This window comes from Mesocricetus auratus, unplaced genomic scaffold (assembly GCF_017639785.1).
Source record: "Mesocricetus auratus isolate SY011 unplaced genomic scaffold, BCM_Maur_2.0 Super-Scaffold_100011, whole genome shotgun sequence".
NCBI classification, from domain to species: Eukaryota; Metazoa; Chordata; class Mammalia; order Rodentia; family Cricetidae; genus Mesocricetus; species Mesocricetus auratus.
The window spans coordinates 52,646,776-52,674,712 of NW_024429195.1; the positions used below are offsets into that span (position 1 = coordinate 52,646,776).

General features: G+C 43.2%; 1 long non-coding RNA gene across 2 annotated transcripts; it reads right to left on the reverse strand.

Moving 5' to 3' along the window:
* Window positions 1-27,542, reverse strand: LOC106022072. Of its 2 annotated transcripts, none has more exons than XR_005880471.1 (4): window positions 27,391-27,542; window positions 11,635-11,709; window positions 1,483-1,608; window positions 1-674 (listed from the first exon to the last, which is right to left on the reverse strand). It is a non-coding gene; the product is annotated as an uncharacterized LOC106022072 (long non-coding RNA). The 2 variants fall into 2 exon arrangements; XR_001197139.3 differs by lacking the exon at window positions 27,391-27,542 and adding an exon at window positions 14,086-14,214.
* Between the last annotated feature and the right edge of the window lie 395 nt (window positions 27,543-27,937).

The window sequence follows — 27,937 nt, forward strand, 5'->3', positions numbered from 1 at the left end:
AAGGTTTTAAGATTTTATTCTGTTTCATGACTTCCAAATACAGAAGAATTTCAAGTGCATGGGCCAGCAGAACAAAATGGGTGAAGCTTCCAGACCAACGAGCAGGGATCTGTCTGTTACTGATGTCTTTGTGTGTTTGTTCCTGAGCATGTGGTATGTATATGTGTATATATGGGTGTGGGCATGAGGGTGTTCAGGTGTGTGTGTGTGTGTGTGTGTGTGTGTGTGTGTGTGCACATGAGTGTAGGTGCCCTTGGAAGCCAGAGAAACATCAGATGCCCTAGTTCTGAGGTACAGGAGGTTGAGAGCTGACTGACAAACCTGGGTCCTCTGTAGAGCAGGAAATGCTCTTAACCAAGAAGCCTCCTCTTGACTCCCCGCCCCCACCCTTTCTAGTAGAAACGTTTTGATTTTTTTAAACCCAGATGTCATCTAGCTTCTTGCCAATTCCATTAAATGTATTCAGTCCAGACTTGAGTTAAGTAACATCAACTGATAAATAAACACACATATAGGAAGATATTTAGTCCTTCTACTTCACCAAGTCCACAATTTCATTATAAAAGGAACCCAAAACACCCGAAAATGGTCAGGAGACCCTTGCTTATGACTGTGTTAAAGTTGCTCTCCACGGTTCTCGTTTCTGCTGCTCATTAGGAAAAGTGCCTCCACACCTAGCAGAAAAGAATAATTAGCAAATCAATTAATTAAGTTCCTACCAACACTCATCTTGCCATCCTCCATCATGTCTTTGTTACAAATAAGCCTTCTTGCCTACTTTAAACACATCCGCTTTCCATATGTAAATAATAATGCCCTTGGATTTCAACTGATTAAATATCAGGGAACAAATTTCAGCCCACCCTGATCTAACCAGGATACTGCAAACAAAGAGCAATGTCCTAACCAAGTACATTCAACACAACTGTACAGAGTATCAGAATTCATTCTCTTCCAGATTTACCGTCCCTCCTGAGGACATTAAGCAAACGTCTATTTTTGTTATAACACATACACAAATAAATGCTATAGTAATTAAAGAAACCACCCATTTCCTTCCCCTTAAGTTCCAGGAAGCCATGTTATTTCTGTAGACCAATTTCTATCTGCTTACAGCTCGCCTGAGCTTTAACAGCCAAATAAAACTAAAATGTACTAGAAGCTGTCCTCCCAGAGACAGCCACAGAACACATCTCCAAGTCTCAGCTCTCTCCACAGGAAAATGCACACCAGTGAAACGTGCCTCTGTATATTTAAGACACAGACATTTAGGACCTCATTAGGTTCTGAAAGATTTAAAGGAAGTGTCTGAAGGAACTGCCTCTAAAGTTAGCTGGGTCTTTTGCCAAATTCACCTCTTATTTTGGCTCCTGTGATTATGATCTTAAATTGCTGCTGTTTATTTTTGTGCCTCTTGCCATCTTCCTCATGCCACATGCTTTGCAAAGTTTTAAAACAAACAAACAAATCGTGTCTACTCACAGACATCTGTTCTTCATTTTAGCTTTTCAGTATGTGTGCCCCAACACATACACTGTCCTTTTTGTCTTTTTTCCCCATAAGTTTCTTTTTGTTTTGTGGCCTTGTTTATCATTTTTCTTCTCCAATCTGAAGCAGAAAGAACCATTGTAACTAGTCTGGCAGAAATGAAGTGCTTCTAAAGCAGTGGGTTGAGACCTGTGGGCCTCAACCTCTTTGGGAGCTGCATATCAGATGTCATGCAAACATTTCCATTACAATTCATAGGAGTAGCAAAATTACAGTTAGGAAGTAACAATGAAATAGTGTTATGGTTTTGGGTCACCACAACATGAGGAACTGTATTAAAGGGTCACAGCGTTAGGAAGGTTGACAACCACAGCTCTAAAGAGACACTTGTGTCTCTTGACCCACCAGACCTTTAAAACAATGAACCCTAAAGAAATGGAATTCCCTAGGGATCTTGAGCTGGAAAAAGGAAACGAGGAACTCGACTCCACACAGCTCCAACAACTTGTCAGCCCACCTTATGGGATGGGAGTGACGCCCAGAAGATGGGTCAGTGGCAGGTGGGACCACACCTTGGCCAGAACTGCTTAGATGTGGGCATCCTTGGCCCTCTCTTAAACCTTGATCCTACTTCAGGACCCTGAACATGGACTTGCGGGCTCACTGAGTCATTTTGTTCCTCTTCCCAATGGTGCCACATTGAATAAATCTCCATTTTCTGCTTTCCACATTTAATTGGCTTATTGAAGATAGGTAGCTGGACCTGATTTGGGACATTAAGGAGTAACTCTCAAATTTAGTAGCATTGTCAATATTATCAATAACTTCTTAACTATTACCCACTCCTCAGCCTTTGGCCCAGTTAAAACATGGTTTACCTCAACCAGCAGTTACACAAAGATCATTTCATCACAAAAGGCCCAGGAGTGGGGGAAGAGAAGAAATGAGATATATTTATTTTCTTCTAATTTAGGTGTATCTTATGTCACTGAAAAGGGACCCCAGGCCAGTAGGAAGCCCACAGCAATTCCCATGACACCATCTCTGTTCTTTCCATTTCTAACCCTGGAAAATACTTTGCAACAGGCAAATCAGTCCAACAAAGCTATGGACAGGACAGAAGGTTAGTACCTGACACTCCTCCTGACTCCCGTCCCTTCTCCTCAGGGGATGCCTATCACTTCCTGTCCAGGGCAGCTCTGTGTGGAGGCCAGTCCAGGCTTCTTCCCTCTAGCATCCCTCACCTGTGGCCTCAACTCCCCGTTCTTCACCATAGCTGCTTGACCACCTCACCAAACGTCACCTAATTTTATAAAGCCACCTTATACACAGACGCGTTCGGGAGGTGGTGCCAGTCTGGACTCTTTAACATCCAGGCTGTCATTCCAGCCTCTCTGATTTGCTTAAAAGAGACATACCCACCGCCTGCTATGGGATACCACATCTTCTAAAGGCCTGGGACCTCCCACCTAATTGGATATATATTTAAATATATGCAGCTTGTCAGCCTCGAGTCATGCCTTTGGTTTATTTTTTAGGGCGTCTTGGGTTTTTCATACTGAGCGAGACTGTACAAGTGCCAGCTGTCCCAATTATTCATAATACTCAGAACCCATTGTGTTTGTGGCTAACGTATCGTTTGTCTAATCATTAATCCAGAAAATTAATAGTCTCTCCCTCCCACCTGTAAAGTTGAGCAGCATCGCTCCAGGCTCTCCTCTCTGCCTCTCTTCCTCCTTCACCACTGCTCCCTGGCACACACAGAAATGGTGCCTGGCATGTACTAGCTGAACAATAAACTGTGTACTGAGATAGCTATATCTTAGAATTTTTTTAATTAGAGAAATAAGTAAGTGCATGTGGAATGAATGAGTGAATGAACGAATGAATGAACACCTCCTGTCTCCATAACCCACCCTCTTTTGACGCCATACCCAATATTCACCCCCAGCCATGGTGACAAAGCTGACCCTGGTAGGACCAGAGAAGCACACGTCCTGTCCCTGATTGACTGTGTGACCAGCATCTTTAGATCCTTCCTGGAACAGAGCCTGAGGCAGAGTGACGAGGCTGGGCTTTCCTTGCATCCATGTATCTTTCTATAATGCTTCCCATTTAAAAACTATCTCCCTTTACAAAGGCTCTCGACATCTGCATGTTATAAAACCTGACATCTCTGGGCCTATGGGGATGGATTTTAACACACATACAGGAAGTTCTTCAAACATGGATAGAAGCCGGCACAAGATTGCTTTGCTCTATCCTTTCGCAGAAGCCGCTAATGCAAAGTGGGCTGCATGATATAAATTATTCAGATCATAAATCTAAAAACATTAGTTCATCATGATCAATAACCTCTAAGTGGGCTGGTGTGTGGGAATCTGGGAAATATAATTAGTTTGAAATATTCAAATTAAAGGAGACTAAAGCTTCATAAAGAGTGCAGAATCTGATCTGAAATCGAGAGCACACTGCATTCCAGTCTTTATGACAATAAATCCAAATTATCCTCTTGACCACATAGACAAAATTTCTATAATTTTTTTTATCAAGTCATACTCTACTGGTAACACTAAAAAGCTCTGATTGCTCTAAAGTACTCAGTGAATTATGGGAACTCGGCTTAGGCATCCTGTGGACTGTGTCATCACATGAAAACACAATTAAACCCTAGGAGGCAGTGTTGAGAGCTGTCCCCTCACACCACAGGAAATTGAACCAAAACTGACAAATGTTCTTTCTCCTTAAAGCCTCCAGGTTGTCATTTGCGCTGTGTGTCCAATATAAGTTAGGTCATTTTCTAAAATTTATGTTTTGTGTCCTGCTCTTGCAAAGGTAATACACTGTCTCCTTATTTTCAAATTATTTGCCCAGAGAAGCAATTTTTTTAAGCCTGGATCATTAAAATTATCTGGATTAATCCTTGTTTTAATACAATTATTCAACATCCATACTGGTGATACTTGGATCAGCCAGTTCTCTGGGGTAGGGGCTGTCCTAGACGGAATGCCATTGTTCCATTAAGAACCACTGTGGTTGTATTTTCATGTTTATTTTATCTTATTTCATGTTCACTGGTGTTTTCACTATATGTATGTCTGTGTGAGGGTGTCAGGTCCCCTGGAACTGGAGTTACAGACAGTTTGTGAGCCACCCTGTGGGTGCTGAGAATTGAGCCCAGGTCCTCCAGAAGAGCAGCCAATGCTCCTAACTGCTAAGCCACCTCTCCAGCCAATTCATATGTTTATCTCTTGAGAAGTGGCCCAGGCTGGCTTTGAGCCTGTGTTGCTTCTGCTTTGGCATCCTGTGTCACTGGGCCCAGGTGAGAACTATTGTTTTAATTCTTCCATATAAGAAGCCATCATTACTCCATTTTGTTTCTCCTTTTTTCCTTTATCCATACTCCTAGAAACATACACTACCTGTGGATGAAGCATTTCTCTCTAAGTAAAGATCTCCTTTACCAAAAAGCTGAGGGAAGTAAGATTTTATACTCATTTTACAGAAGAGGAAACTGAGGATTGAAAAGGTCAATCATTTATTTAAAAGCAAAGGAAAGGCAACTCCAGGTCCAGTGGATACTAGAGCCATTCTACAGTTCCGATTTACAGTCAGGACTCTAACTCAGGTCCCTACAACTCTGATTACATCTTGGAAAAATAATATGACTTTCCCAAGCCATAATTTCCTCATGTCGAAAGTGATAACAGTTATAATTTATATCTCACACAGTTGGGAATATTTAATTAAATAGAATGTAAGTGTGTGCAACTAAGCGATTACATAGTACTGTTATTATGCAAACAAAAGAATTTTAATTTCATTATACCATTCTAAGGAATTGTTTTAAATTATGTGTATACATGTGTGTCTACGTGTGGGCATATGCACATGTAAGCGCAGATGCCAGTAGAGGCCAAAACAATGTTGGATCCTCTTGGGCTGGAACAAGTGATTGTGAATGGCCCAGCAAGTGTGCTGGGAACACAATTTGGGCCCTCTGCAAAAGCAGCATCTTTGAGTTATTTTGATTTGTTTATGCTGTGGAATATTATTTAACTGTGTAAAGGTGTGTTACTTTTTTATGCTGCTTTTGTTTAATTGTGCAAAGATGTGTGTTTAGTTATGTAAAGATGTGTTGCATCTGTTTCACCTTGCCTGCCTAAGGCACCTGATTGGTCTAATAAAAAGCTGAATGGCCAATAACTAGTTAGGGAAAGGATGGGCAGGGCTGTCAGGCAGAGAGAGTAAAGAAGAGGAGAAATCTAGGCTCAAAAAGAGGAGTAATGAGAACAGGAGGAGGAGGAGGAGGAGGAGGAGGAGGAGGAGGAGGAGGAGGAGGAGGCGAGAACGAGGGAGAAGCCAGGCAGATACCAGCCAGCAGACAAGGGAAGCAGTGAAAGCAAGATATACAGAAGGAACAAAGGTAAAAAGCCGAAAGGCAAAAGAAAGATAAAGAGAAACAGATTAACTTAAGTTAAAAGAGCCAGTAAAAAAAATCATGCCTAATCTAAGCCAAGCATTCATAACTAATAATAAATTTTTGTGTCATGATTTGGGAGCTGGTTGGTGACCCAAAAGGAAAAGCCTGATAAATATGCCTAGCTTAATTAATTTCCAGGTTTTGCCTTTCCCTCATATGGTCTACCTTCTTGGTGACAAAGTCCTTAGACATGCTTTCTTTGTCTTAGTATAATTTCCCCTCTGTGGATGGCTTTGAGGCGGGGGGGGGTTAAGCACAAACTGACCAGAGTCTGTTCTCCGTCTGCCATGGATTCATCTTAACCATTGACAACTATAGTCAAGACAGTGCAGCGCTTAGCAAGTCTAGCATTGCTTCGTATTTTCTCACATGTCCGTAGGGGTCAGGTCTGTCTGCATCTCCAAAGTCCATTTGGTAACTTTTATTAATTGTAACTGATCATAGTGCAGATGTGGGGATCAAGGGTCCTCATCTGCCATTATTGTGCTACCAAATCCTTGGTTTTATGACACAAAAATAGTGGAAGATTTTTGTCCTGACACCAAACCTGAGGTATCTTTTCCAACAGTTCGATTCTACTAACTTCTGGAATCAAACTCAGACTGAACAGGTTAAAGATTCATTCCCCAAGACTGTCCCCCACTTCAGAGGTCAGTTACACACAAAATGCCTACAAACTTGGGGGCTCATGGTCCCTTCTTCTTTGGCTCAGTAACTTACTACAACAACCTAAAATCCCAGGAAAGTGCTTTTCTCACAGTAGCAGCTTTTTATATAAAAACTACTGTTCAGAAACAGCCAGATACAAGTGGGGAGGGCTCCCATCCCCCCTGCGCAATGCCCCACTCCCAGCACCATCCAGCACCTCCAAGCACTTAAATGTGTCCACCAACCCCAAAATGGAGACCTTTCCATGGCGCTTTTGCCACTTGGGTGTGATTGTGACCACTGGTGACTGAGCCTCCAGCTCCTTTGCCTCCTCAGAGACTAGGGAGCAGGTTGGAAAGTACCAAACTTCTCCTGGAGACACGCGGTCTTTCTGTGGCCCTGGCAAGAGTCCCTCTTTAGAAGAAAGATGTTCCCATCCCCTTTACTGTTCAGCAAATATGTTAAGGGTTTTAGGAACTGGTTATCATTGTTGCTATCACTAGCATCTAACAGTCACTTAATAAAAGATTACATCTGTTGAGGATACATTTAGATGCAAATTGGAGCATCCCCAATACTGGCTTTAAAGAAAAGTGTGTTTCTTGTTTTGTTTTTTGCAAGCAGGAAGTAGGAACTGGATTTTTGCTGATGTTGATTCTAAAGTTAAACCAAAGCAGAACTCTGGAGCAGGACTTTATTCTCCTAGATGCAACTTTTCCTCACATGGTGAGAGTCCCAGAAACTCACAAATCAGCCAGAAAATAAGCCGTAGGCAAGATCAGGCAGTTTCGCTTTCTTTCTTCCCCTTAGAGAAGGAAGACACTCACAGAAGCCCCACTATCCTTTTCATTATAAGTTGATTCTAACAATTACTTATCTCCTGGCCAAAGCATGCTACATACTTTTCTAGGTGTGTGAGGCAGATGAATGAAAAAAACCAAGATCTCTGTTCTCATAATGCCAACATTCCAACAGGCATGCAGAGGTGACAAATACATAAGCAATAAATAAGTTAATTATAAGTTGTGCTAAAAAAATTGGCAAGTGCTATGCAACCGAGAAGAAGAAAACATGCCCACAAGAACATGGTAGTAGAAAAAAAAAAAAAGATGGAAACTTAATTCAGGGACCGGGGAAGATTCATGAAGGGAATTCTTGAAGCAAGTCTTAAAGGGGGTAGGAATTATTTGAGGGAACCCATTCCAGACAGAATAGCCAGCACTAAGGTCCCAGATGTTCTGAGCCCAGCTGGAAGCCAGGGAAGCTGGAAAGGTGGTCGAGAAGGACTCTGATGAGAACCGGAGGGGACTGGCAGAAATGAAAGGGACCTGATCACTGGGGCCACACAGGCAAGGGCTCGCCTTTCGTCTCATTTCCCAGCCCTTCCCAGCCCATCAGGCACGGTGTGCTCAGCATCCTGCCCCTTGATGGCTGCACACAGGCAGGACCTGCTAACAAAGAAGGGGGTGGAGCTGAAGAGAGCCAGGTGAGGGAAAATTGCAGGACAGTGACAGAGTGACATCAGAACCAAACAAGTGGATGAAACGCTCCCAACACCACCAACGTAAGTAACTTCAGGGGTATCATAGTCACCGAAGCTGCTTTTCAGAACAACATCTTTCCCTCTTTTATTAAATTTCAATTAGCATAGAAAAGAATGGATTTCATCATCAGATTTTCATATTTATAGCAAAACTTTACTATATTATTTAAAACTTCACAAGTACAGCCCAGGCAGCCACCACCACGATAAATGCAGACCTTGATTTTCCTCTGTCTTCCTGATTATCTGGCATCTGGGTATTTTTGCCTTAATCGCTAGTGCTCTGGCTTGTCAATGGATATGTGAGATTTGCTGAACCACAACATACACTTCTGTAAACTGACCAATAACCTTAAGCCATGTACCGCAATAACCTGTGCTCGGATCCAGCTGTATGTGTGTGCATCCTGGCTTAACAATTCCATGCCTCCATTTCTCCATCTGGGCACATACGAACAATAACAACAGTAGCACCTAATTCTAGAATGTGGGTGTGGTAATTAATACATCAAAACCACTGAAGACAACAGCATTCCCACCGTGTATTTATTAATTAGCTATACTGAAGTAGGTTGCTGTGTTATCTAAAGATCCATCATGTTGCCTCAGCTGCCGCAGCAAAAACATACCCATCTATGTAAACTGAAGCATCCGGTCCCTGAACCTCGATTTGTGGGGAATCCTTGGGCTCCGCCTTACACTAGCACTCTATAGATGAGTTACTCTGCAGCTCTCATAACTCTGGGGATGTGCTCACCACTTTTTTTTAAGATGATGGGAATTGATTTTTACCTTTAATTTTTGCTTACAAATAATTCATCTGCTGTGAGGAAAAATAACAAGCTCCAAAGGGAAGCTTCCTACTCTGCCTTGAGTCAAAGGATAAGAGTTATCTGGCACCAGTGAACTTAATGAGAAACAACCTTCTGGTCATAATTTCAAGTTAGACTCTTTTCTTATTAAATCACATTAATTGTTCCTATTAATAGGGTAGTTGTGCTATTTCCGTGTATGTGAACTGTGTGCACTGATCAAACCCCTCCCCCTATTCTCCTCCCTCCCTGCCATGTATATATTTTTCCAATCATTAATAATCACTCTTCAGGTCAAATTTGAGCTTCCACATTTGAGAAAAAAAGATGCTCTGATTGTCTTTCTGTGTCTGCTTTGTTATGCTAAATATAATGTCCTTTCTAGTACTTTCCATTTTGCTACAAATGGAACAATTTCTTTTCTTTTTTTCTCTCTCTCTTTTTTTATGGCTAACTAAAACTCCATCATGTGTATCGCCCATGTTCTTTATTCATTCATCTGTCAATACTCAGATACCTATGCTGATTCCTGACCTCCACTGTTGTGAATGGTGTCATAATAAACATGGGCATGAAGCATATCTTTAGCGTTCTAACTTCAGTTCCTGTGGATGTAATACTTAGAAGTGCGTTGCTGGTGCCACGATTGATCTTGACTGGAGTGAAGAATCACCTAGAAGACACAGCTCTCAGCATGCTGTGTCTCTGTGATGGTATTCCCAGAGGCCAGAGCTAAGGGAAGATCCCGTCTGACTGAGTGGGATCGGCCCGTGGGCTGGGGCCTGAAGGACTGAAAGTAAGGGAAATGGGAATAAAACATCATTCCCAGGGTGCCTGTCTCTCCCTCCCGAGTGTTGCTACAAGGTGTCCAGCCTTCTCCTGCTCCGGGCACCACATCTTCCCACCGTGATGGATTGAACCCTCAAATCATGAGCCAAAATAAATCCATCCCTTAAGCTGCCTTTGTCTCTGAACACAGTAATGGGAGAGGTAGACAATATGGTGACTCAATTTTCACTTCTTCTAATAACTTCCAGCATTTAGCTCCATAAGGGCTATACTAATTTATGTGCACAGCAACAGTGTGTAAGAGTTCTCTTTTCCTCCATATCCTCTCCACCATTCAGAGGTGAGTGAGAGACAGAGTGATAGCTCTCTACAGCCCAAGTTGCCTAGAGCCAATTTCTGGCAGTCCATTTGCAATGCCTCAGCCTCTCTTAAAGTGCCAAGGTACAGGTGTGTACACCTTTTTTATTTTAAATAATAGTATTCTAACTGGTATGAGATGATATCTCTCTTGGTTTTTATTTTGATTTCTAATTAAAATATGCTAATATCATTGGCCATAAGCTCTCCTGGGGCTCTATCTCTGCTCACTATGGTGTTCAACTTCAGGTCCAAGATCAGCATAGCTTCTTACTGTAGTAGTTTTTCAGGGAGAAGTGATTGAAACTCTACTAAAACTGATAAAATACAAACAAACAGTAACAAAAGGCAAAGGGGTGTATGTGGTGGGGAAGGGAAGTTGTTGGCTCTTCCAGATTGGAAGTCTGGGACATCTGGCTTTAAATATAGCTGACCTGGCTCGTCGTGTCATTAATTCTCTCTGCAAACTGCTTCCTTCTCTCAGACTAGCTTCGTTTAAGAAGGAAAAATATGTTGAGAAGCTCAAAGTAACTGATACTACAAGTCATGTGTGATTGTTGATAAAAAAAATGACATAGAAACTGATCCCTGTCTTTAAGAAACTGCATTATTTAGAGCCTAGAAAAATTGCTGCCACCACCACAGAGCCCTCTCTGATGGCATCAGCCCCTGGTGATCACTACTTTACCAAACACTGAAGTACTTACTTTCTGCATGTTCATCTTTGCAAAACGGCATGTGTAGCTTTACAGTTTTTAACTTTACATGTATGGAGATGTCTTAGTTAGGGTTTCCTGTTGCTGTGAAGAGACAGCATGACCACAGCAACTGATATAAAGTAAAACATTTAATTGGCATCGAGTAGGCAGGCATGGTGCTGGAGCAGAGAGTGCTACATCTGGATTCAGAGGCAACAGGAAGTTGACTGACTGTCACACTGAGGGAAGCTTGAGCAACAGAGATTTCAAAGCCTGCCCCCACAGTGACACACTTCCTCCAACAAGATCACACCTCCTAATAGTGACACTCCCTTTGGGGCCATTTTCTTTAAAATCACCACAGGAAATATGGGCACAAGGCGAATAGAGTAGTGCTCACCTACTGTCCCAGATACTGGGGAAGCCAAAGGCAGTGTAGTACTGTGAGTTTAAGATCAGCCTGGGAAACGTAGGAAACATAGAAAATGATCCAAACCATAAAAATATGAACATGTGCATTTTATATCCCCAAATCAATTGTTTTCAGAACACATTTTTAAAATGAATGAGAAGCATATGTAGATTCTATGTGATCACTTGTCACTGTAGCTTTCCCAAAATCTCCATTGCCTGTTGCACAAATGATACTGAAAGGAACTTTACTTCAGGCAAAGTGCACAAGACAGAAAAGAAAAGGCAACAAATTACTAGAAGGTAGAGACAGTCAGTAGGAATGGGTTAACAAAGCCACAAAACAGCTTTGAAAAATTCCAGACACGGGATGACCTGGGTCATGGATTCCCCAGAATGACTCACCAGTAAGAAAGACACCTGGACACCTCCGTGGGTGAGGGGACAGGGGTTTCAACAGCAGAAGGCTTCAGTGAGTATCTAGGACAAAGCAGTTTTTCCCTTAGAGAAAACTTCAGTACAGAGGAAGCAAAGCAGCCCAAACCAGCAGAAAACCAGTCCCCTCACACACTGCCCCCCCAGAGGGAAAATCCCCCAGACATCAAGGTCAAGGTAAGCCAACATTGGGTCAAGGACATACTGTTCAGATCAAGGGCACCAGGCCCATTTGGCAATGGGGAGTGTTCAGTATGTTCCGATCAACCCAATGTTAATGACAATTAACTGACAACCTTCAGTTATCAGCCCTATTAGGCTCTAGCTACTGGACTAGGCATTTTGCACAGTTATTACATATCTAATCTTCAAATAACTCCAATGAGGTTAGAACTTTTTGTTTTGTCACCAACAAAGGCAAAAAAGTAAATAAATTTTATAGGGTTAAGTAACTGATCAAATTGCCCAACACCAATAAGTGCAAACCTGAACCATTCATTGTATTACACTGTTTTCAATAATCTCAATTGTCACAACCTACGTGGCTTAGGTCTTGATCTAACTGGGGTGAATGAAGCAACAACATTAGACACACACAAGGAAACGCTGAGGTCATTCCAATGGGCTGTACACTTGGATGGAGCCAGACCAGTAGTGACCTGGAAACTCAGCAAGTTTCTTATATATAGCACAAGCCAGGAGGAAGAGGTCTCCATAGGGAAGTAATCTCCGGCTTCCGCCATCTTGAGGCAGCCATCTTGGGGGTGTGTGTGCAGTTAATACTTTCTGCATACATTGTCAACATCCTTCCAGAGACCATGCGGTGGGGGAATGGGGGCTTTGCCATCCCTATAGGTCTGAAGCATCGGAATCTTTGACATGGCTGTGCTCATCTCGGTATTACACATTCACTCGGGACCTCATCAGCTCCCCACACTCAATTCATTCACTTAATCATCCAACAAATATTTACTATAAATCAAATACTGACTGCCTCATTAAAGACTGTGCTGGCTGGCAAGTTTTCTGTCAAGTTGACATAGGAAGTCAGATGAGAAGAGAGATCCTCAATTGAGGAAATGCCTCCATAAAATCAGGCTGTCGGAAAGCCTGATGGATTTTGTTTTGTTTTTGCCTTGATTAATGTGGGAGTACCTAGCCCGCTGTGGGTGGTGCCACTCCTAGGTACTTAAGAAGGAAGGTTGAGCAAGTTACAAGAAGCAAACCTGAAAGCAGCCCCCTCCATGGCCTCCGCCTCAGCTCCTACCTCCAGGTCTCTACCCTGACTTCCCTGCATGATGAACTACAAACTGTAGACTGAAATAAATCCTTCCCTCCTCAAGCTGCTGTGGTCCTGGCATTTTTAACACAGTAATGAAGCCCTAGCTAATATGAAGAGGACTATAATCTATGACCTCTGCTCTCAAGTTCTCAGGATGAAGAAGCAGTAAATTAATAAACAGATTCCAATGATGTATTGAACAAGTAGATGGAGTCTTTTCTCCAGTGTTGGTTACTGAGCTCAGGGCCTCATACATGGGTCAGCACACTCTACCACCGATCTACAAACTCGGCCTTGAAAAAGCAGCTGCTTGACCTGAGACCCTACTCTAAGGATGACTAATTCAATCTCATTTTGTGGGACTGCGTGAAGAGTGAATGAAATCCAAAGCCTTGGACAGATTCCCATGGTTTTCTCATGAATATTCTTAGAGCAAAAGCCAGCATGGGGTCAGACTGGTTTTCAATTCCGTGGAACACTATAAATGCCAAATGTCCCCATTTGAGGCCACCTCAGTGTAAACAGAAGGCAGTGGTGGGGTAAAGGAGTATGGCTGGCCATCGCTCTCACACCTCTCTGCCTCATGTCTTTCCTACACTGTCTGGGTTCTCCAGACCTGGAGCCAGGAAAGACAGCCAGGTTTCTTACCTGTCAGTCCCTTCCTGGGGATCTGGGAGATGACTTTGCCCGTGGGGGTCCTGGAGATGCATCCTCAGAGGCACCCTACTGGATAGCCTCTTTGTAATAGCCCTTCCCGTGGCTTCTAATTCTCCCCTTCACCAAACCATCTGCCTTGACACCTTCAAACCAGAGCCCAGCTCCTGTCTTGAGCAGGGTTCAAAAATGGCTCCAGGCACTCAGCCCTAAGTGGGAAGTCTTTATTAACCCCCTGCCCTCTGGGCTCAGGGATTCCTGAGAGAGGAGGTAAAAATATGGTAATGGCCAGAGGCAGTGAATGACATCAAGGAAACAGCTTCTTCCTGCCCCAGACAACAGGGCTGATGCTCATGCTATCTCACAGAGACTGTAACAGCACACACAAAACCTGCACGGCCCCAAACCAGGCAAAATCCAGGACTGAGAAGGGAAAGTGGACATAAGATCCCTCTCTTAACCAGGAAGCCATCTGTAATTCATACCTGCCGGAAAGCGGGAAAGCCAGGTTTCTTCAATGAAACATGGAGTGTATCAACCCAGGACAGGCCCCATGCCCAGGAACAGCTGGCGAAGACAAAATAGACTCCCTGGTTTTCCTGGGTGCTTTTCATTTCGTTTGGTTTTGCTGTGTTGTGTTTTTTGACTTTTCATTTTAGGAAGTTTTAGTTTGGTTTCTGTTTTTGCTTTTGAGAGAGAGACAGAGACAGAGACACACAGAGAAAGACACACACACACACACACACAGAGAGAGAGAGAGCATAAAGTTGTGGAGGTAGGGAGGATCTAGGGGGAGTATAGGGAGGGGAAATAATATAATCAAAATGTCTAAGTTTTTTTCATAAAAAGACCTACAGTTGTCTTTAAAAGGCTCTGGGTTATTTTGTTGCATTGATTCTCATACCTGATCGATTCATATCTCTTACAAACTGCTATGAAACCAAATACAGATCATTTCTGGTTAGGAAAAGTTGTCCTCTACTCAGCCAGTGGACAGGTAGGTGGCCCAGCTCTAGCCTTTTACCCTCAGCTTCTCAAGAGCAAAACCATTGGTTATCAATCCCAGTGGGACTTCTGGTTTTATCTCAGATGTCCCTCTTGAAGGTCCCTTCCTTAATGTCTCCTCCCAATCTGTCCTTGTGGGCAGGCAGCAGAGGAAAAATGCACAGCACAGGGTGTCAGAGAAACATCCTCTTTCTGTTCTTCCAGCTTCTTCTACCCTGAGGTAAATCATGAGTTCACAAAACCTCTTTCTGGTTCTTCCAGCTTCTTCTACCCTGAAGTAAATCATGAGTTCACAAAACCAGGCCAGCACCTCTTCTTTAAACCCCAAGCTCTTGTGGTCTAGCCTCTATCTGCCCTTGAAATGCGATTGGACTTGGTACCTGCTTTTCACTCTAAGACACTGGACCCTTAGCATCAGCTGATAATGCCTTCTGTTTCAACAAATAATGATGATGGATCTTGAGAAGTGTTCCATACAGAGACTTCCACTCTCTTGGAAGAGTTTTTTTTTTTTTAAAGTTTAAGGGTAATGTTTGAACTACTTCCCAGGTAGGGGATCCTCTGCTCAAAAGGGTGGAGTTATATCCACAGAGCACACTCAGTGAAGGGCAGTGTGTCACATGACTGCTTGGTGTGAGTTGGCTTGGCTAATGCTGGGGGACGAGCCCTGAAAGCCACGTTGTGTTATAGGAGCCTCAAGTGTCACGCTAAAGAGTTCACCCTGGGGCTGGGGCTGGACTTGCAGCCCAGTGGTAAAGCACTTGCCCAGCATACACTAAATCCTAGGTTCTGTCTCCAGCATCACAAAATAGGACAAGTTTGCCTTTTACTGAGAGGAAGGAGGTCTAGCAAAAGAGAAGTCTGTGAAAGCAGATCTCATGACCAGAGGGAAGGGCAGCAGAAGTAAAGGGAAAGTCTCTGCAGCATGGGCATCGTGCCTCTGCGTCCTTCTGATTGTCTGGAAACACGTCAGCTTCTGGAGCACCGTGGGAACAGAGATTACTCACATGCTCGATGAATTTTCACTAAGGTCATTTCTTATTTTTTAGAAATGTATTTTTACAACACATCACACACATACACACTCAGACATACAAGCACACTCATGCACACACACACACACACACAAGCTCAGACTAATAATTTCAACACAGGGCTTCATCGTCTCAGATAAAGCTTTGGAGTCTCGTTTCTCACCGCACTCACACTTACCTAAATGTTACCTGGGAATCACAGTCTAAATCAGAACAGGTGGACAGGTTGGCTCCATAGCAACAACTTTCCAAATTTCATGCACTTGTTAACATCTGAACTGAGCTCACTAATTCTTTGCTTGTACATGTGGGGGTTTTTGAACAATTATTTGGACATGCTCCCATCCCTGAAGCTAGTTGTTCGCCCACAAAACTACTGCACGTGCGGATCCACACTGTTTTCATGGAAATATGTAAATTGTTATCTCCTGATAGAAAAAAAAAGACCATCTTAAAAGCTCTGAGAAAAAATAGTAGTTAAACCATATAAATCTGAGTGGGCATATTCAACCTGGTTCCTCTTTGAAAGATCATTCAGTGTGATCCACCCTTGGAGGCCAGGGAGCTCCTTCCCATTATTGTCCCAGCCTTGTATTTCCTTACTTCCATTCCCTATTATATATGATGCTGTCTTCACCCAACATCATCATCATAGTCACATTTTCAATGGGATTGAGATTCTTCTTAATTAAACATGAAGTAATTTCCAATGTTCAGATTTCAGTAGAAGACACCTCCAAATGTCCTTCCTTTCCCCCAGATCAGTATTGATCACAAAGCCATTCACCACATGACCAAAGGCACCTAAAAGGAGGACACAAAGTCTGCTACCATCCTAAAGAAAATGCGCATGACTGGTTTCCTTGACACCCACACCTCACAGCACTCCCAAAAGGGCCAAGTCAGACACTCTCTCGGTGTCTCCTGAGCTCCATGTCTGGCCCACCAGCACACAGAAGGCCTTCAACAAAGTTCATTATCTTATTGACTTTCATGCAAGGATAGTCAAGACCTATTAGAAAGCCTGTCACAGACACTCTGAAGATAATAGTAGTAGTAGTGGTTTTCTACTCAGCAACTGTCTTATTACTCTCACAATAAGAATTAGCTAAAGGAAGATCCATTCCCAGGAAGAATGGAGCAGACTCATGGCTTTTCAGAGGAGGTTTGTGGCTCGGTCTCCTCAGCTGGATTGAGAGATGTCTAGACAGGGTGAAGGTCTGTGTGGGTATTTCCAGAGGAGATTTGCATATGGGACAATAACTGTGGGGGAGACATGACTCAGTGGGATGGTGGGGGAGCTGGATGAAATATACTTCGGAAGAAAGCCAGGCAGTAGGTATGTCTATTGTTGGTGCCACTGCCCACGGCCACTGGACTCTGTCTTCCTCACCTTCCCTGCGTGCACTTGAACAGACCTTGAGGCATCACACTGGGGCGACTGTGCCTTTCTGATTTCAGCACTAACCAACCACTAAGTCTGTGCCTCCAGCATATATGTGGCTATTATCAAACTCCCCAAGCCTCCCATCACATAACTAATTCAATCCAATACACAGACCCTCCAGGTTCCATTCCTCTAGAGAACTGTAATGCCAGCTTTTTCCTTAAACAATAGATAGAGAACCTTTCTTGAGCCTACTAATTCGGATACAATCAGGGATCAACAGGATTACTTACTAAGCCTCTGCTCTGGGGAGAACAGACTATACAGTGCAAGGCAATCACTTCCAACTTCCTAGGAGTGACCATTAGTTAAAAGGTCCGGATAATCCTCCAATAACCTATTAGTGCTTTACAGACAGAACACATTACTGTTCATTAATAGGTTGAAAACACTCATCTTAATATATGTGTTTGGTTTAGGGGAAGCCTACAGCATAGGGTATAATTACAGTCTTTTCATACATTTTATAGCATCCCTGGTCCTCTTGTATAACTGGGGTGTGTTTATGGCTGTTTTATGTAGTACTTGGTACAGTTTTGTAGGGTTTTTTTATGCTTTAGTGGATTATAGTTGAAGCTCTCACAAGTTATTGATCAAGACTATATTTTATTTGATACTAAGCTCCTGGTCAGCCTTTCATTTTAATGGCACCATTTCACAAATGTTTCATTTTATGAAAGACATGATTTCTAAGGGTGCAGTGTGGCCAGCGAAGGGAGAACTATAAAATCCAAGAATGCACATGTACAGCTGTGTTCCCAGTGCTAACAGGAAATGTCTTAGGGAGGGGCCTGACTAACAGATTGTGAGATGGATAGCCAGCAGAAGCTTTCTGGAGAAAATAGACTTCAGTCTGCTATTTGACAGGAAAGGGATAAAGATAGGAAGACACTATAGGTGGGGACAGTTATCGTCATTTAGTTTCTGCTGGATAGATGGGGGTCTCTAGCTCAGGCCAGTTCACTCTGCTCTACTTACTCCAGTAACTCACGGGTAACAGAATATCTCAGGCACAAAATTGAATGCTACTGTTATCCTTTATGATATAACAAATAATTATCATTGCCATGATCCAGGCACCATCCTGAGGTGACATCTACAGACAGTCATAACTAGGTCTTTGTTCTCAAAAGGCTCACAGTGTAGTAGGAAGCCAGAAAAGCAGATAGTGTGGCCTAAGAATTCTTAGAAAATGATATACTAAGAGAAGGTACAAATTTGAAATGTGCAGGCACAAAAAGGGGACTCATACAAGTAAGAAAACGTGAAAGAAAGTCCTGTTGCCTCTCTCTCAAGCAAGGGCAGCCTCAGGTCATCCTACAAGGTCTCACGTAGCCCAGAGTAGTCTCAAACCAACTGTGTAGCAGAGAATGACCTTGAATTCCTGTTTCTGATCCCCCTTAATTGCTGGGATTACAGACTTGTTCCACCACACCCAGCTATCTCTTCAAGTTTAAGTGGTTTGCTGGAATGCTCCAGGGTTAGGTCCTGTGGTCCCTTATTAGTCCTAATCTATCTATCTAGGTCATTTAGACTTGGAATGTCTTCATTGTGTATAAACCCATATGAACTCTAGCACTACCCTCTTCCCAAGATACATTATACTCAGACCATATATCCAAAGATTTGGTTAATCAGAATAGTTCCCTATCACCATATGTGAAATGTATGTTCATACTTCATACACACATGACAAACACCCTGTGACAATATTTCCTTAACTCAGTAATAGGCAACTCCATCCATCCAGTACTTCCAGTTTCTCAAGCTCAACACCTTGGTTTTAAATGTATTTCTCTTTATTTCCTTCCTTGTGCTATCTACAACCAAGATCCAATCCCATTTTGCCCCCATCTCTGCCGTTACCCAGATCCACACCTCCACTGGCCCTCCTCTGTGGAGCTGCTAACTGACCTCCCTGCCCCCACTGCATCCTCCACAGAGTCAGCTTCGAAGCCCATGACACTCTGATGGCTCCCTTTTTCTCAGTGAATTAGACTCAGAGTTGGGACTATGATTTTAAAAGACAGTATATGATCTACCTGTTCTGGATCTGTTTGGTTGTTTTTGTTGTTTGCTGGTACTGAGGATGGAGCCAGAGCCCTATGTTAACTGGGCAAACACATTACCATTGATCTATGTTCCCCCTGACACTTTGTCCTCAACATCTTAACACATCTGTCCAAAATCCCTTCCCTCTTGATTTGCCTCTGCACCTACGTAGACACACCTCAGACAGGGCACGTAGCTTCCCCAAACCTATTCTTTTGCTCTTCTAGATGCCTAGAATGGCGGTTCTCAATCTGTGAGTCCAGATCTCTCTCCCAGGGGTTGCCTGAGACCATTGGAAAACACAGATATTTACATTACAATTCATAACAGTAGCAACATTTCAGCTATGAAGTAGCAATGAAAATAATTTTATGGTTAGGGGTCAGCACAACATGAGGAACTGTATTAAAGGCTCCGGGCATCAGGAAGGTTGAGAACCACTGATCTAGATTATTCTTCCCTGAATACTGGTTTCCTTCATGTTTAAATGTTACCGTCTCAGGAATGTCCATGGTCACCTGTATGGAATGACATGTCCTCATCTTAGTTTTTCTTTTTCTTCTTTACCGAGCTTGCTTTTTTTCTGCATATCTGCCTGAGCTAGAATCCATTTGTGTATGTATCAACCATCCACCTAGCTTACTGCACACAGCTGGGGACTCAGATCCTTTGTTCCATGTTCTCCACAGGAACCAAAATAGACATTGGCACAGTATTTTTAAATACTTGCTGAATTAACAAATGAATGCACTTTAGAGAGCTGAAGACACTGTGCTCCCTGAAGGCTGTGACCACACGGCCACTGACTGTCGCTGGACATTGTTGCACTGGAAACACCCTACTGCAGCCACAGAGCTAGTGACACCCAGACATCCTAGTGAGAATTGGCACTGTATCTGAAAACATTATCCTGCCCTGGAATCCCAAAACTGAGCACCTGCTGTGCCTGCATTACTACATGCAGATAAACGTGTTATTTCTAAGAAATGCCAGAGTTAAAATGGACATAAAGCAGGCCAGGTGTGGTGGTTCACACCTGTAACCCTAGCTCAGGAAACAGCTGGAGGACTGACACAAAGGGAGTTCCAGAACAGCCAGGGCTACATTTTTTTTTTAGTTGCAAGAATTCAGGAAATGAAGAGTCCTGTGGGAAAATGGAACGGATCGTTTGAGTCTGAAGTAACTGAATCTACAAAATCAAAACGTTGTGATCAAGGTTAAGGTGAATTTGTATGCCAAAGCCTAAATTCAAAAGTGGCCTGGGTTGGGGATTAGCAGCTGAGTGGTATTTTGGTGGATTGAGAACTCAGGTGCCACGAGATTGCCACACCTGGTGCTAGACCTATGCTCTACCTGCCGGTCTTTGAGCTACATGCAAACCACCGTGAACTACTTACTCCCTGGACTTAAAATGAAGATAAAGGGCTGGGCATGGTGGTGGCAAGCACCTTTAATCTTAACCTTTAATCTCAGCACTTGGCACTGCCCTGAGTGGGCTGGACTCTCCCATATCAATCAAGACCAATCTTATGGTCGCATACAAAGTCCATTTGTATGCCAGTTGAGGTTCCCTCTCTGCGGGTGTGTCAAGTTGACAACCAGTTAGTCATCACACATGGGCTTAGGCTTTTTGTTTGTTTGTTTTGTTTTTGTTTTTTAGATTTTTTATTTAAATAAGAAACAAGGTTGTTTCACATGTCAATCCCAGCTCCCTCTCCCTCCTCTCCTCCCACACACCCCTAACAGTCCCCCAGTCCCCAACCCAATTCCCACTTCATTCCCCAGGGAGACTAAGGCCCTCCATGGGGGATCTCCAGAGTCTGTCGTTTCATCCAGGGCAGGGCCTAGGCTCTCCCACAAGAATCCAGGCTGAATGAGCATCCCTCATTGTGGGATGGGCACCCAAAGTCCATTTGTATGCTAGGGATAAATACTGATCTACTACCCAAGACTCTATAGATTGCCTAGGCCTCCTCACTGACACCCACATTCAGGGATTCTGGATCAGTCCCATGCTGCCCTCCCAGACATCAGTCTGGGATTCAAGAGCTCCCCCTTGTTCAGGTCAGCTGTTTCTGTGGGTTAAACCAGCCCAGTCTTGACACCTTTGCTCATCAGTCCTCCCTTTCTGTCACTGGGTTCCAGGAGTTCAGTTCAATGTTTAGGTGTGGGTGTCTGCCTCTGCTTCCATCAGTCATTGGTTGAAGGTTCTAGGATGGCATATAAGCGAACTCATTATCAGGGAAGGACATTTAAGGTAGTCTCTCCACTATTGCTTAGTTTACCAGTTGGTGTCATCCTCATAGATCTCTGGAAATCTCACTAGTGCCAGATCTCTCCTCAAATCTATAATGATTCCATCTACTATGGTATCTCTCATCGTGCTCTCTATTCTTCCCCTGACTCAACCTTCCTGCTCTCTCATGTCCTCCCCTTCCCTCCTCTTGTCCCCCTCTCTTTTTCCCTGGCTCCCTCTCCCCTCCCTCCCCCATGCTCCCAATCTGCTCAGGAGACCTTGCCTCAGTCCTCCCTTCTCTGAGGTACCATGCATATCCCTCTTAGGGTCCTACCTGTTTCCCAGACTCTCTGGCAGTGGCACTGTAGGCTGGCACTCCCCTGATCCATGTCTAAAATCCATAATGAGTGAGGAGATACCATGTTTGTCTTTTTGTGACTGGGTTACCTCACTCAGGATGGTTTCTTCTAGTGCCATCCATTTGCCTGCAAATTTCAAGATTCCATTGTTTTTTTCCCACTGAATAGTACTCCTTTGTGTAAATGTACCTACCACATTTTCTCTATCCACTCTTCAGTTGAGGGGCATCTAGGTTGCTTCCAGGTTCTGGCTGGCTATTACAAATAATGCTGCTATGAATACAGTGGAACAGATGTTCTTGTTTAAGAATGTGCATCTTTTAGATATATCTCTAAGAGTGGAATTGCTGGGTCTTGTGGTAGACTGATTCCCATTTTTCTGAGGAATCTCCATACTGATTTCCAAAGAGGCTGTACAAGTTGGCATTCCCACCAGCAGTGGAGGAGTGTTCCTCTTTCTCCATATCCTCTCCAGCATAAACTGTCATTGGTGTTTTTTATTTTGGCCATTCTGATAGGAGTAAGATGGTATCTCAGAGTTGTTTTGATTTGCATTTCCCTGATGGCTAAGGATGTTGAGCACTTTCTCAAGTGCCTCTCAGCCATTTAGACTCCTTTATTGAGAATTCTCTATTTAGTTCTGTAGCCCACTTTTTAATTGGATCCTTTGGAGACTTGCTTCTTGAGTTCTTTATAAATTTTGGAGATCAGCCCTCTGTCAGATGTGGGGTTAGTAAATATCTTTTCCCATTCTGTGGGCTGATGGACTTAGTTTTTTAAACCATGATTTGAGTAGATGTAGAAACTACAGAGGTGAGTATAATACCGCAATAGTTCTTCACTTTTCTTCCAATTCCTGTATTTTCTACTGTATCTGTGTAAATTAAGGCCTTCTTGGATGAGTTCACTGTTGTCCCTGGGTTTTCTTTTCTTTTTTTTAAGAAGTATTTTGTTATTTATTTTTTTTTTTACATTCCAATCCCAGTTCCCTCCTCTCGCCCTGCTCCCCCCCCCCCCACTTCACTGCTCCTCTGCTCCGAGGAGAGGATGAGGCATCCCCTACGAAGTCTGTCCCATCATCTCGTTGAGGCAGGACCAAGGCACCTCTCCATCCCCACACCCCTGTGTCTAGGCTGTTCCCTGAGTTTTCTGTGGGTCCTGTTTTCAAGATACAATTTATTTGAAAAATCATTTGTTAGTAGGGGCTAGACCGATGACTCAGCAGTTAGGAGCTCTGACTGTTCTTCCAGAGAACCCAGGTTAGATTCCCAGAAGCCACATGGTGGCTCACAACCATCTGTAACTCCAGTACAGGGATGGGGGGGGTCACATTCTCCCAGCCTCCTTAGGCACTGTATGCGAGTAGTGCAAGTAAAAACACCCATACACTGAAAATAAAATGAAAACAAAAAAATAATTTGCTGTAAAATTTGTTTGCAAGTTAAACTGTACAAGCATCCAACACCTCAAAAGGCCATAATTTGTGTGGTAATTTAGTGTGTCCAGAGCCCTGTTCATCAATGAGAATCTCTGGGATGATAATTAAATTCATTACTACGCATCCTGAGTATCTGGACCATTGGTTATGTGTTAAGATTTTCTTTATACTTTTAGCCTCAGATGTCCTTAAATTCAGTTACTGGCTCCCTGGTTTTCATCCTTAATAGAGCCACAGAGAACAAACTTGAGAAGTTTGAGTGAGCATATGCTGAAAAAAAAGTTGAACTTATTCCATTGAAAAGCTTGCGTACTCAGTTTCTACCCTCTGGGCATGAGTGCTAGGTTTTGTTTGTTTGTTTGTTTTTGTTTTTAACTTGATACAAGTTTGGGTGATCTGCAAGGGGACCTCAACTAACAAAGTGCTTGCATCAGATTTGCCTGTAGGTAAGTCTGCAGACACATTTCTTTGATTGTTGATTGATGTGGGAGAGTCCAGGGCACTATGAATGATGCCATCCCAGGGCAGGTGGTCCTGGCTTGTATAGGACAGCAAGTTGAACATACCCTGGAGAGCAAGCCAGTAAGCAGCATTCCATATGATACAGTATTCTTTTCATATAAGCATTTTTCAAATATGCCTTTGATACGTTTTATCAATTAAAAGTTTATTCTTGCTCAGCTGGGGGGTGGCAGCGTACACCTTTAATCCCAGCACTAGGCAGGCAGAGGCAGGCGGATCTCTGTGAGTTCGAGGCCATCTTGATCTACTGAGTGAGTTCCAGGACAGCCAGTGATATGAAAGGACTTCTTGAGGAGTGTGAGGAAAGTAAATGACTCATGTAATAACCCCAGTAAATGCCTCTGTGAATGTTGAGGGTCAGCATGTTCTAACAGGGATGTAAATATGACTGACATTTCCTAATGGCCTGGACTATTTGCTGTAAAGAACAAAGTGTTGTGGCAACTCTGTGTTCCCACTTGGTTGTCTGGGATGGCTTCATTCTATTAAAATTCAGCAATGACTCAAGCACCTATTAACATACCGTAGTTGCCCCTTCTTCACTGCCATAAGCCCAATGTCTTTCCTAAGTGATTCATCCATTTATTTTAATGCTGCATTTAATTTTCATCTCCCCCTCAGAGGCAGGAGGGAGATAAGAGAGTGGGAGGAAAAGTGAACAGGATACACTCTGTACGCATCTGATATTGTCAAAGAACAAGTTGAATCATATAAGGAGAAATAAAGAGAAATGTAATGAGAACAATTTTCTAGACGAGAAATTTGAAAATGGGCATGACTGCAAGTTTGGTGATGTCCCCCTAACTCCTCCAGGGCTCTTGGACTTTAAAGTATGTCTCAGAAAATCTTAGTCATTTAGGAGAGATGATGGATGGAAGTGATGATGTCTAAGGAGTCGGGGAACCACAGACACCTTCTCAGCACACCTCTTAGGCTGCTGTGCAAATATTGGTCGGGAGGATATCTGGTTCTAATTCTTTGGAGCAAATCAGCCCATCTGCTGCTCGCTGTCCTTAACTGGGCATGCACGCAGCCCAGCAGTGAGGCATGCCTGCGGAGGTTTTCTCCCTGCCTCTGGGTTTGGAGGGCACATTGCTCTGCATTCCCAAGGGGGTTGGGGGGCAGACTTGGGAAGCCTGGGTCTTCAGTCACAGCCTACCCAGTGACCAGAAACAGCTAAATCAAATTTACAACATACGTCTCTACAGCCTCAAATAACCAGTGGTCCCATGACCTTGTGTCTTTAAACAAATACCAAACAAGGAGATTCGATTATTCGTTTGGTCTAATAAGGAATCAGTTTAGGCTGAAACTCGGTGCTTAGTTTATGTAATTTTTATACTGTGGGCACAGTGAAAGCTTCACACAAGCTAGTAGCTACAGTCAAGAAGGACGCCCTACCTGTCTTCATAGTTAAATTGGCATCTGGGTAAAATCGTGACAAAAAATTTTTTTTCATCGTGAGGGGGATCACAACCTCAAGGGAGAGAGCCAACACTTCCGAGAAACACTGTTCATCAACTTAGTGTCTCTGTACTCCTCTGAGGTTGTTGGTACTACACAAGTCAGTAGGAATAGAAAATGGAATAGTTCTTGGTCTCTGGAGTTAAGAGGTTTGTGTTCACACAGACACTGAGCATGCAACACAATGTGATAGATACTATGATAGAAAGAATTGCAAGGAACAGGGTGACTCTAAGCTGTCTAAATCCAAAATGTTGCTAGGAGATAGCATCCCAGCAATTTGGGGCCCAATTTGTCTGAGTCTTTCTTGGTAGAGTGGACTTGGAAACACCCAAGTCCCAAGGAAACTAAGATGGTTGGTCACGCTATTTGCAATGCAAATGGACCCTCTAAAATAAAGTTACATTGCTCTCTTTGCCAAAAGGAACAAAAAAAGCCAAGTTCCTTCCACTAAGCTCCTGCATACAGAATATTTGAATGAGGACTCAGTATTGAATGAAAACAAAACATATCTTTCAAGTTCTGCCAAACATAAATAAGTAGTCGAACTCATGTCTTGGAAGTCATGCATGGCTTCCCTAGCCCTCCACTAGTCTTGAGTCAACTGCTTAACCTGTGCAGGTGTTTGTCGGCTCATCAATTCACTCGTATACTAAATAGTGTGTTTCGATAAAATAAGTCCCGCTGTTACATCTTACCAGTTTATAAGAACAAAAGTATATTTGCACTGAAACTCATTGGGGAGTGTACTGGCCACCTCACAATGAGATGCTATCATGTCAAACATTATCCCCTCTTAAGAAGAGGAAGAACACTTTCTGCCTGTGGTAATAGTTTTGCCGCTATCCATCAGCAAATCTTAGGTCAATGACAGGTGCTTACATTTTTGCTGTCACAGCAGCACAACCTGGCCTATGCCGACTGATGGGGAAACCTCATGATACAGAAGTAGAACTTGGAAGAAATGAATGACAGATGAAGAGTGCTTGCTACTCCCATAGAGAGTGGCATGAATATATAAAACCACCCCTGGACACCCATCTGTCTCCTTAGATAGCTTAATAAAACCTCCTTAGTTAAAAATCAAAGTCATAAAGGTGGTTAAGACCAAGGTACTTCTAAGCAGTCAGTGCTCCTAGCTCAACCTTTGTACAAACAAGGAAGACTTTTACACAGAGAAACACTTTCTGTATGCAGACCAAAGCTCTGGCCCACCCAAATCTTTTGATCAGGGACAGAAAATGAGCTTGGCATGCAACGGCCTCCCTGCTACTGAGAAAGCAAGCCTATGTTGCAACATTCATGGTTTTCCAGGGCACTTTTTTAAACCACTGGATCATTTAGAACATATTTCCCTTGAGTCTTATAACATATTGACTCAATTCCCTCATCCATTTCATCATAGGCTTCCTGTCCTTGCTAAAGATAGACATAAACAAAATCTGTGGTTGGTATTTCAAAAAGGAAACATATGCAAAGCCCGACGACAGTCACTTCTTTTCCTGAGAGTAGAAGAACTCCATTTCCTATAGTGAACTGTCCAATTACAAAGCAATCTTTGACAGTTGAAGATAGTACATTTGAAGAACAAATGCCCTCTATTTGAGAAGTCACTCCAAAGAATTGGGGAGATGGATATGAAACCTGACTGTAGAGTGGTATGACAAGGTGAGTTTCTACTGGGGATCATTGATCGAGTTTCAATATGACTGGTTGTTTTTTTTTTAATGACTAAAGTTGTCATCATTGAGCTGTGGTGAGCATGTGCATAACATGGTTCTATGCAACATCAAAAAGTTCTGACAGTTCAACTAAGTAAAATAAAATGTGTCTTTAGTCTGATGGGTAAATAGAACCTTTGGGAAAAAATCCATAAAAGTTAAATTAGGAGACTGTCACCATGGCCCTGCTTATACGTGGTTTTACAGTGAATGAGCCCGTCCTCTCACCAACACACCAATTGCTTAGCAGTTTCCATGTGAATTAAAGCATGTCCTCTACAACTCAGTTTGGTTACTCTCGCTCCTATGACCTGGAGAATGAAATTTCAGCAGAAACTCCTGAGGCTCCTGGACCGGAAATTGTCCAGTGATGAAACTCCAGGGAGAGGGCAAAGGAGCCGATGCACCTGAAGTTCTGCAGGATGTTGGGGGCTGGAAATAGCGGGGAGAGGAAGGCTCTTGTAGATGCTGGGAGAGTCTTAAGGACAGCTCTATGGTCAGGAAATAATTACCTTTTCCTGATGGACTGCCTTAGAGGTTTATTAACACTCCTCTGTTTCAGGGCAGAGGTCTTCACAGATTCCAGCAGTTGCTGCGGAGAATTTTATAGCCGGTGTTCCCAGTGGTAGCAGAAGTGTGGGGACTACAGAGCACAGGAAGCGGAAGTGTGGAAGTACGCAGTAAAAGTGCACAGGACTACACCGCCCGCCCACGCTGCAGCGGAAGTGAGGAAGTGCAGGTACTACAGAGCCCACTGCCTGCACCTTGCAAGCCTGTGTGGTCGACAAAGCAGCTGAGAAGGAACTCATATTTCCCAATCCAGGAGTCGCCGGCTCCTATGGTTTCATAGGAGGGCTTGAAGGAACCAGACACTATGCTCAAACTTTTAAAAACTGAACCATTGGTTGCTTTGGATGAGTGTTTGGCGCATGAGATCCATGGTTCTGGCAGCTGACTACCTATGACTAAACAGAGTTCAAATCATATGACTAATTTCAGAATTAATTATGGCAAATATTGTGAAAGAACACATAACAGTAGGAAATCATCGACCAGGGT